Source organism: Danio rerio, chromosome 9, assembly GCF_052040795.2.
Source record: "Danio rerio strain M-AB ecotype USA chromosome 9, GRCz13ab, whole genome shotgun sequence".
Taxonomy (NCBI): domain Eukaryota; kingdom Metazoa; phylum Chordata; class Actinopteri; order Cypriniformes; family Danionidae; genus Danio; species Danio rerio.
In genome coordinates, this window is record NC_141029.1 from 17,249,572 (window position 1) to 17,259,390 (window position 9,819).

Here is a 9,819-nt window from a genome sequence, read left to right on the forward strand (position 1 = left end):
AGACATAGATTTTCACTTGCAACTTGCTTTAACATGTTTAACAGTGCATGAAATGTTGTCTAAAACAAAAAAGAATGATCCATTTTATGGCTGGATCTGTTTTTATCACTTTCTGAATTGGACGTTGAAAATGAGCTCATCTCAGCCAGCAGAGAGGTCAAATCACAGTAATGCAAACTCAGTCAGAGACATAGATTTTCACTTGCAACTTGCTTTAACATGTTTAACAGTGCATGAAATGTTGTCTAAAACAAAAAAGAATGCTCCATTTTATGGCTGGATCTGTTTTTATCACTTTCTGAATTGGACGTTGAAAATGAGCTTATCTCAGCCAGCAGAGAGGTCAAATCACAGTAATGCAAACTCAGTCAGAGACATAGATTTTCACTTGCAACTTGCTTTAACATGTTTAACAGTGCATGAAATGTTGTCTAAAACAAAAAAGAATGATGCATTTTATGGCTGGATCTGGTTTTATTACATTCTGAATTGGACGTTGAAAATGAGCTTATCTCAGCCAGCAGAGAGGTCAAATCACAGTAATGCAAACTCAGTCAGAGACATAGATTTTCACTTGCAACTTGCTTTAACATGTTTAACAGTGCATGAAATGTTGTCTAAAACAAAAAAGAATGATGCATTTTATGGCTGGATCTGGTTTTATTACATTCTGAATTGGACGTTGAAAATGAGCTTATCTCAGCCAGCAGAGAGGTCAAATCACAGTAATGCAAACTCAGTCAGAGACATAGATTTTCACTTGCAACTTGCTTTAACATGTTTAACAGTGCATGAAATGTTGTCTAAAACAAAAAAGAATGATGCATTTTATAGCTGGATCAGGTTTTTTGCATTCTGAATTGGACGTTGAAAATGAGCTTATCTCAGCCAGCAGAGAGGTCAAATCACAGTAATGCAAACTCAGTCAGAGACATAGATTTTCACTTGCAACTTGCTTTAACATGTTTAACAGTGCATGAAATGTTGTCTAAAACAAAAAAGAATGATGCATTTTATGGCTGGATCTGGTTTTATTACATTCTGAATTGGACGTTGAAAATGAGCTTATCTCAGCCAGCAGAGAGGTCAAATCACAGTAATGCAAACTCAGTCAGAGACATAGATTTTCACTTGCAACTTGCTTTAACATGTTTAACAGTGCATGAAATGTTGTCTAAAACAAAAAAGAATGATGCATTTTATGGCTGGATCTGTTTTTATCACTTTCTGAATTGGACGTTGAAAATGAGCTTATCTCAGCCAGCAGATAGGTCAAATCACAGTAATGCAAACTCAGTCAGAGACATAGATTTTCACTAGCAACTTGCTTTAACATGTTTAACAGTGCATGAAATGTTGTCTAAAACAAAAAAAGAAAGATGCATTTTATGGCTGGATCTGGTTTTATTACATTCTGAATTGGACGTTGAAAATGAGCTTATCTCAGCCAGCAGAGAGGTCAAATCACAGTAATGCAAACTCAGTCAGAGACATAGATTTTCACTTGCAACTTGCTTTAACATGTTTAACAGTGCATGAAATGTTGTCTAAAACAAAAAAGAATGATGCATTTTATAGCTGGATCAGGTTTTATTGCATTCTGAATTGGACGTTGAAAATGAGCTTATCTCAGCCAGCAGAGAGGTCAAATCACAGTAATGCAAACTCAGTCAGAGACATAGATTTTGACTTGCAACTTGCTTTAACATGTTTAACAGTGCATGAAATGTTGTCTAAAACAAAAAAGAATGATGCATTTTATGGCTGGATCTGGTTTTATTACATTCTGAATTGGACGTTGAAAATGAGCTTATCTCAGCCAGCAGAGAGGTCAAATCACAGTAATGCAAACTCAGTCAGAGACATAAATTTTCACTTGCAACTTGCTTTAACATGTTTAACAGTGCATGAAATGTTGTCTAAAACAAAAAAGAATGATGCATTTTATAGCTGGATCAGGTTTTATTACATTCTGAATTGGACGTTGAAAATGAGCTTATCTCAGCCAGCAGACAGGTCAAATCACAGTAATGCAAACTCAGTCAGAGACATAGATTTTCACTTGCAACTTGCTTTAACATGTTTAACAGTGCATGAAATGTTGTCTAAAACAAAAAAGAATGATGCATTTTATGGCTGGATCTGTTTTTATCACTTTCTGAATTGGACGTTGAAAATGAGCTTATCTCAGCCAGCAGAGAGGTCAAATCACAGTAATGCAAACTCAGTCAGAGACATAGATTTTCACTTGCAACTTGCTTTAACATGTTTAACAGTGCATGAAATGTTGTCTAAAACAAAAAAAGAATTATGCATTTTATGGCTGGATCTGGTTTTATTACATTCTGAATTGGACGTTGAAAATGAGCTTATCCCAGCCAGCAGAGAGGTCAAATCACAGTAATGCAAACTCAGTCAGAGACATAGATTTTCACTTGCAACTTGCTTTAACATGTTTAACAGTGCATGAAATGTTGTCTAAAACAAAAAAGAATGATGCATTTTATGGCTGGATCTGTTTTTATCACTTTCTGAATTGGACGTTGAAAATGAGCTTATCTCAGCCAGCAGAGAGGTCAAATCACAGTAATGCAAACTCAGTCAGAGACATAGATTTTCACTTGCAACTTGCTTTAACATGTTTAACAGTGCATGAAATGTTGTCTAAAACAAAAAAGAATGATGCATTTTATAGCTGGATCTGGTTTTATTACATTCTGAATTGGACGTTGAAAATGAGCTTATCTCAGCCAGCAGAGAGGTCAAATCACAGTAATGCAAACTCAGTCAGAGACATAGATTTTCACTTGCAACTTGCTTTAACATGTTTAACAGTGCATGAAATGCTGTCTAAAACAAAAAAGAATGATGCATTTTATAGCTGGATCAGGTTTTATTGCATTCTGAATTGGACGTTAAAAATGAGCTTATCTCAGCCAGCAGAGAGGTTAAATCACAGTAATGCAAACTCAGTCAGAGACATAGATTTTCACTTGCAACTTGCTTTAACATGTTTAACAGTGCATGAAATGTTGTCTAAAACAGAAAAAGAATGATGCATTTTATGGCTGGATCTGTTTTTATCACTTTCTGAATTGGACGTTGAAAATGAGCTTATCTTAGCCAGCAGAGAGGTCAAATCACAGTAATGCAAACTCAGTCAGAGACATAGATTTTCACTTGCAACTTGCTTTAACATGTTTAACAGTGCATGAAATGTTGTCTAAAACAAAAAAGAATGATGCATTTTATGGCTGGATCTGGTTTTATTACATTCTGAATTGGACGTTGAAAATGAACTTATCTCAGCCAGCAGAGAGGTCAAATCACAGTAATGCAAACTCAGTCAGAGACATAGATTTTCACTTGCAACTTGCTTTAACATGTTTAACAGTGCATGAAATGTTGTCTAAAACAAAAAAGAATGATGCATTTTATAGCTGGATCTGGTTTTATGACATTCTGAATTGGACGTTGAAAATGAGCTTATCTCAGCCAGCAGAGAGGTCATATCACAGTAATGCAAACTCAGTCAGAGACATAAATTTTTTACTTGCAACTTGCTTTAACATGTTTAACAGTGCATGAAATGTTGTCTAAAACAAAAAAGAATGATGCATTTTATAGCTGTATCTGGTTTTATTACATTCTGAATTGGAAGTTGAAAATGAGCTTATCTCAGCCAGCAGAGAGGTCAAATCACAGTAATGCAAACTCAGTCAGAGACATAGATTTTCACTTGCAACTTGCTTTAACATGTTTAACAGTGCATGAAATGTTGTCTAAAACAAAAAAGAATGATGCATTTTATGGCTGGATCTGGTTTTATAACATTCTGTATTGCACGTTGAAAATGAGCTTATCTCAGCCAGCAGAGAGGTCAAATCACAGTAATGCAAACTCAGTCAGAGACATAGATTTTCACTTGCAACTTGCTTTAACATGTTTAACAGTGCATGAAATGTTGTCTAAAAAAAAGGAATGATGCATTTTTCTTTGGCTGGATCTGGTTTTATTACATTCTGAATTGGACGTTGAAAATGAGCTTATCTCAGCCAGCAGATAGGTCAAATCACAGTAATGCAAACTCAGTCAGAGACATAGATTTTCACTTGCAACTTGCTTTAACATGTTTAACAGTGCATGAAATGTTGTCTAAAACAAAAAAGAATGATGCATTTTATGGCTGGATCTGGTTTTATTACGTTCTGAATTGGACGTTGAAAATGAGCTTATCTCAGCCAGCAGAGAGGTCAAATCACAGTAATGCAAACTCAGTCAGAGACATAGATTTTCACTTGCAACTTGCTTTAACATGTTTAACAGTGCATGAAATGTTGTCTAAAACAAAAAAGAATGATGCGTTTTATAGCTGGATCTGGTTTTATTACATTCTGAATTGGACGTTGAAAATGAGCTTATCTCAGCCAGCAGAGAGGTCAAATCACAGTAATGCAAACTCAGTCAGAGACATAGATTTTCACTTGCAACTTGCTTTAACATGTTTAACAGTGCATGAAATGTTGTCTAAAACAAAAAAGAATGATGCATTTTATAGCTGGATCAGGTTTTATTACATTCTGAATTGGACGTTGAAAATGAGCTTATCTCAGCCAGCAGAGAGGTCAAATCACAGTAATGCAAACTCAGTCAGAGACATAGATTTTCACTTGCAACTTGCTTTAACATGTTTAACAATGCATGAAATGTTGTCTAAAACAAAAAAGAATGATGCATTTTATGGCTGGATCTGGTTTTATTACATTCTGAATTGGACGTTGAAAATGAGCTTATCTCAGCCAGCAGAGAGGTCAAATCACAGTAATGCAAACTCAGTCAGAGACATAGATTTTCACTTGCAACTTGCTTTAACATGTTTAACAGTGCATGAAATGTTGTCTAAAAAAAAAAGAATGATGCAGTTTATAGCTGGATCTGGTTTTATTACATTCTGAATTGGACGTTGAAAATGAGCTTATCTCAGCCAGCAGAGAGGTCAAATCACAGTAATGCAAACTCAGTCAGAGACATAGATTTTCACTTGCAACTTTTTTAACATGTTTAACAGTGCATGAAATGTTGTCTAAAACAAAAAAGAATGATGCATTTTATAGCTGGATCTGGTTTTATTACATTCTGAATTGGACGTTGAAAATGAGCTTATCTCAGCCAGCAGAGAGGTCAAATCACAGTAATGCAAACTCAGTCAGAGACATAGATTTTCACTTGCAACTTGCTTTAACATGTTTAACAGTGCATGAAATGTTGTCTAAAACCAAAAAGAATGATGCATTTTATGGCTGGATCTGTTTTTATCACTTTCTGAATTGGACGTTGAAAATGAGCTTATCTCAGCCAGCAGATAGGTCAAATCACAGTAATGCAAACTCAGTCAGAGACATAGATTTTCACTTGCAACTTGCTTTAACATGTTTAACAGTGCATGAAATGTTGTCTAAAACAAAAAAGAATGATGCATTTTATGGCTGGATCTGGTTTTATTACGTTCTGAATTGGACGTTGAAAATGAGCTTATCTCAGCCAGCAGAGAGGTCAAATCACAGTAATGCAAACTCAGTCAGAGACATAGATTTTCACTTGCAACTTGCTTTAACATGTTTAACAGTGCATGAAATGTTGTCTAAAACAAAAAAGAATGATGCATTTTATGGCTGGATCTGGTTTTATTACATTCTGAATTGGACGTTGAAAATGAGCTTATCTCAGCCAGCAGAGAGGTCAAATCACAGTAATGCAAACTCAGTCAGAGACATAGATTTTCACTTGCAACTTGCTTTAACATGTTTAACAGTGCATGAAATGTTGTCTAAAACAAAAAAGAATGATGCATTTTATAGCTGGATCAGGTTTAATTACATTCTGAATTGGACGTTGAAAATGAGCTTATCTCAGCCAGCAGAGAGGTCAAATCACAGTAATGCAAACTCAGTCAGAGACATAGATTTTCACTTGCAACTTGCTTTAACATGTTTAACAGTGCATGAAATGTTGTCTAAAACAAAAAAGAATGATGCATTTTATGGCTGGATCTGTTTTTATCACTTTCTGAATTGGACGTTGAAAATGAGCTTATCTCAGCCAGCAGAGAGGTCAAATCACAGTAATGCAAACTCAGTCAGAGACATAGATTTTCACTTGCAACTTGCTTTAACATGTTTAACAGTGCATGAAATGTTGTCTAAAACAAAAAAGAATGATGCATTTTATGGCTGGATCTGGTTTTATAACATTCTGTATTGGACGTTGAAAATGAGCTTATCTCAGCCAGCAGAGAGGTCAAATCACAGTAATGCAAACTCAGTCAGAGACATAGATTTTCACTTGCAACTTGCTTTAACATGTTTAACAGTGCATGAAATGTTGTCTAAAAAAAAAGAATGATGCAGTTTTCTTTGGCTGGATCTGGTTTTATAACATACTGTATTGGACGTTGAAAATGAGCTTATCTCAGCCAGCAGAGAGGTCAAATCACAGTAATGCAAACTCACTAGCTGGATCTGGTTTTATTACATTCTGAATTGGACGTTGAAAATGAGCTTATCTCAGCCAGCAGAGAGGTCAAATCACGGTAATGCAAACTCAATCAGAGACATAGATTTTCACTTGCAACTTGCTTTAACATGTTTAACAGTGCATGAAATGTTGTCTAAAACAAAAAAGAATGATACATTTTATGGCTGGATCTGTTTTTATCACTTTCTGAATTGGACGTTGAAAATGAGCTTATCTCAGCCAGCAGATAGGTCAAATCACAGTAATGCAAACTCAGTCAGAGACATAGATTTTCACTTGCAACTTGCTTTAACATGTTTAACAGTGCATGAAATGTTGTCTAAAACAAAAAAGAATGATACATTTTATGGCTGGATCTGGTTTTATTACATTCTGAATTGGACGTTGAAAATGAGCTTATCTCAGCCAGCAGAGAGGTCAAATCACAGTAATGCAAACTCAGTCAGAGACATAGATTTTCACTTGCAACTTGCTTTAACATGTTTAACAGTGCATGAAATGTTGTCTAAAACAAAAAAGAATGATGCATTTTATAGCTGGATCTGGTTTTATTACATTCTGAATTGGACGTTGAAAATGAGCTTATCTCAGCCAGCAGAGAGGTCAAATCACAGTAATGCAAACTCAGTCAGAGACATAGATTTTCACTTGCAACTTGCTTTAACATGTTTAACAGTGCATGAAATGTTGTCTAAAACAAAAAAGAATGATGCATTTTATGGCTGGATCTGGTTTTATTACATTCTGAATTGGACGTTGAAAATGAGCTTATCTCAGCCAGCAGAGAGGTCAAATCACAGTAATGCAAACTCAGTCAGAGACATAGATTTTCACTTGCAACTTGCTTTAACATGTTTAACAGTGCATGAAATGTTGTCTAAAACAAAAAAGAATGATGCATTTTATAGCTGGATCAGGTTTTATTACATTCTGAATTGGACGTTGAAAATGAGCTTATCTCAGCCAGCAGAGAGGTCAAATCACAGTAATGCAAACTCAGTCAGAGACATAGATTTTCACTTGCAACTTGCTTTAACATGTTTAACAGTGCATGAAATGTTGTCTAAAAAAAAAAGAATGATGCAGTTTATAGCTGGATCTGGTTTTATTACATTCTGAATTGGACGTTGAAAATGAGCTTATCTCAGCCAGCAGAGAGGTCAAATCACAGTAATGCAAACTCAGTCAGAGACATAGATTTTCACTTGCAACTTGCTTTAACATGTTTAACAGTGCATGAAATGTTGTCTAAAACAAAAAAGAATGATGCATTTTATGGCTGGATCTGTTTTTATCACTTTCTGAATTGGACGTTGAAAATGAGCTTATCTCAGCCAGCAGAAAGGTCAAATCACGGTAATGCAAACTCAGTCAGAGACATAGATTTTCACTTGCAACTTGCTTTAACATGTTTAACAGTGCTTGAAATGTTGTCTAAAACAAAAAAGAATGATCCATTTTATGGCTGTATCTGGTTTTATTACATTCTGAATTGGACGTTGAAAATGAGCTTATCTCAGCCAGCAGAGAGGTCAAACCACAGTAATGCAAACTCAGTCAGAGACATAGATTTTCACTTGCAACTTGCTTTAACATGTTTAACAGTGCATGAAATGTTGTCTAAAACAAAAAAGAATGATGCATTTTATAGCTGGATCTGGTTTTATTACATTCTGAATTGGACGTTGAAAATGAGCTTATCTCAGCCAGCAGAGAGGTCAAATCACAGTAATGCAAACTCAGTCAGAGACATAGATTTTCACTTGCAACTTGCTTTAACATGTTTAACAGTGCATGAAATGTTGTCTAAAACAAAAAAGAATGATGCATTTTATAGCTGGATCAGGTTTTATTACATTCTGAATTGGACGTTGAAAATGAGCTTATCTCAGCCAGCAGAGAGGTCAAATCACAGTAATGCAAACTCAGTCAGAGACATAGATTTTCACTTGCAACTTGCTTTAACATGTTTAACAGTGCATGAAATGTTGTCTAAAAAAAAAAGAATGATGCAGTTTATAGCTGGATCAGGTTTTATTACATTCTGAATTGGACGTTGAAAATGAGCTTATCTCAGCCAGCAGAGAGGTCAAATCACAGTAATGCAAACTCAGTCAGAGACATAGATTTTCACTTGCAACTTGCTTTAACATGTTTAACAGTGCATGAAATGTTGTCTAAAACAAAAAAGAATGATGCATTTTATGGCTGGATCTGTTTTTATCACTTTCTGAATTGGACGTTGAAAATGAGCTTATCTCAACCAGCAGATAGGTCAAATCACGGTAATGCAAACTCAGTCAGAGACATAGATTTTCACTTGCAACTTGCTTTAACATGTTTAACAGTGCATGAAATGTTGTCTAAAACAAAAAAGAATGATCCATTTTATGGCTGGATCTGGTTTTATTACATTCTGAATTGGACGTTGAAAATGAGCTTATCTCAGCCAGCAGAGAGGTCAAATCACAGTAATGCAAACTCAGTCAGAGACATAGATTTTCACTTGCAACTTGCTTTAACTTGTTTAACAGTGCATGAAATGTTGTCTAAAACAAAAAAAGAATGATGCATTTTATAGCTGGATCTGGTTTTATTACATTCTGAATTGGACGTTGAAAATGAGCTTATCTCAGCCAGCAGAGAGGTCAAATCACAGTAATGCAAACTCAGTCAGAGACATAGATTTTCACTTGCAACTTGCTTTAACATGTTTAACAGTGCATGAAATGTTGTCTAAAACAAAAAAGAATGATGCATTTTATGGCTGGATCTGGTTTTATTACATTCTGAATTGGACGTTGAAAATGAGCTTATCTCAGCCAGCAGAGAGGTCAAATCACAGTAATGCAAACTCAGTCAGAGACATAGATTTTCACTTGCAACTTGCTTTAACATGTTTAACAGTGCATGAAATGTTGTCTAAAACAAAAAAGAATGATGCATTTTATAGCTGGATCAGGTTTTATTACATTCTGAATTGGACGTTGAAAATGAGCTTATCTCAGCCAGCAGAGAGGTCAAATCACAGTAATGCAAACTCAGTCAGAGACATAGATTTTCACTTGCAACTTGCTTTAACATGTTTAACAGTGCATGAAATGTTGTCTAAAAAAAAAAGAATGATGCAGTTTATAGCTGGATCTGGTTTTATTACATTCTGAATTGGACGTTGAAAATGAGCTTATCTCAGCCAGCAGAGAGGTCAAATCACAGTAATGCAAACTCAGTCAGAGACATAGATTTTCACTTGCAACTTGCTTTAACATGTTTAACAGTGCATGA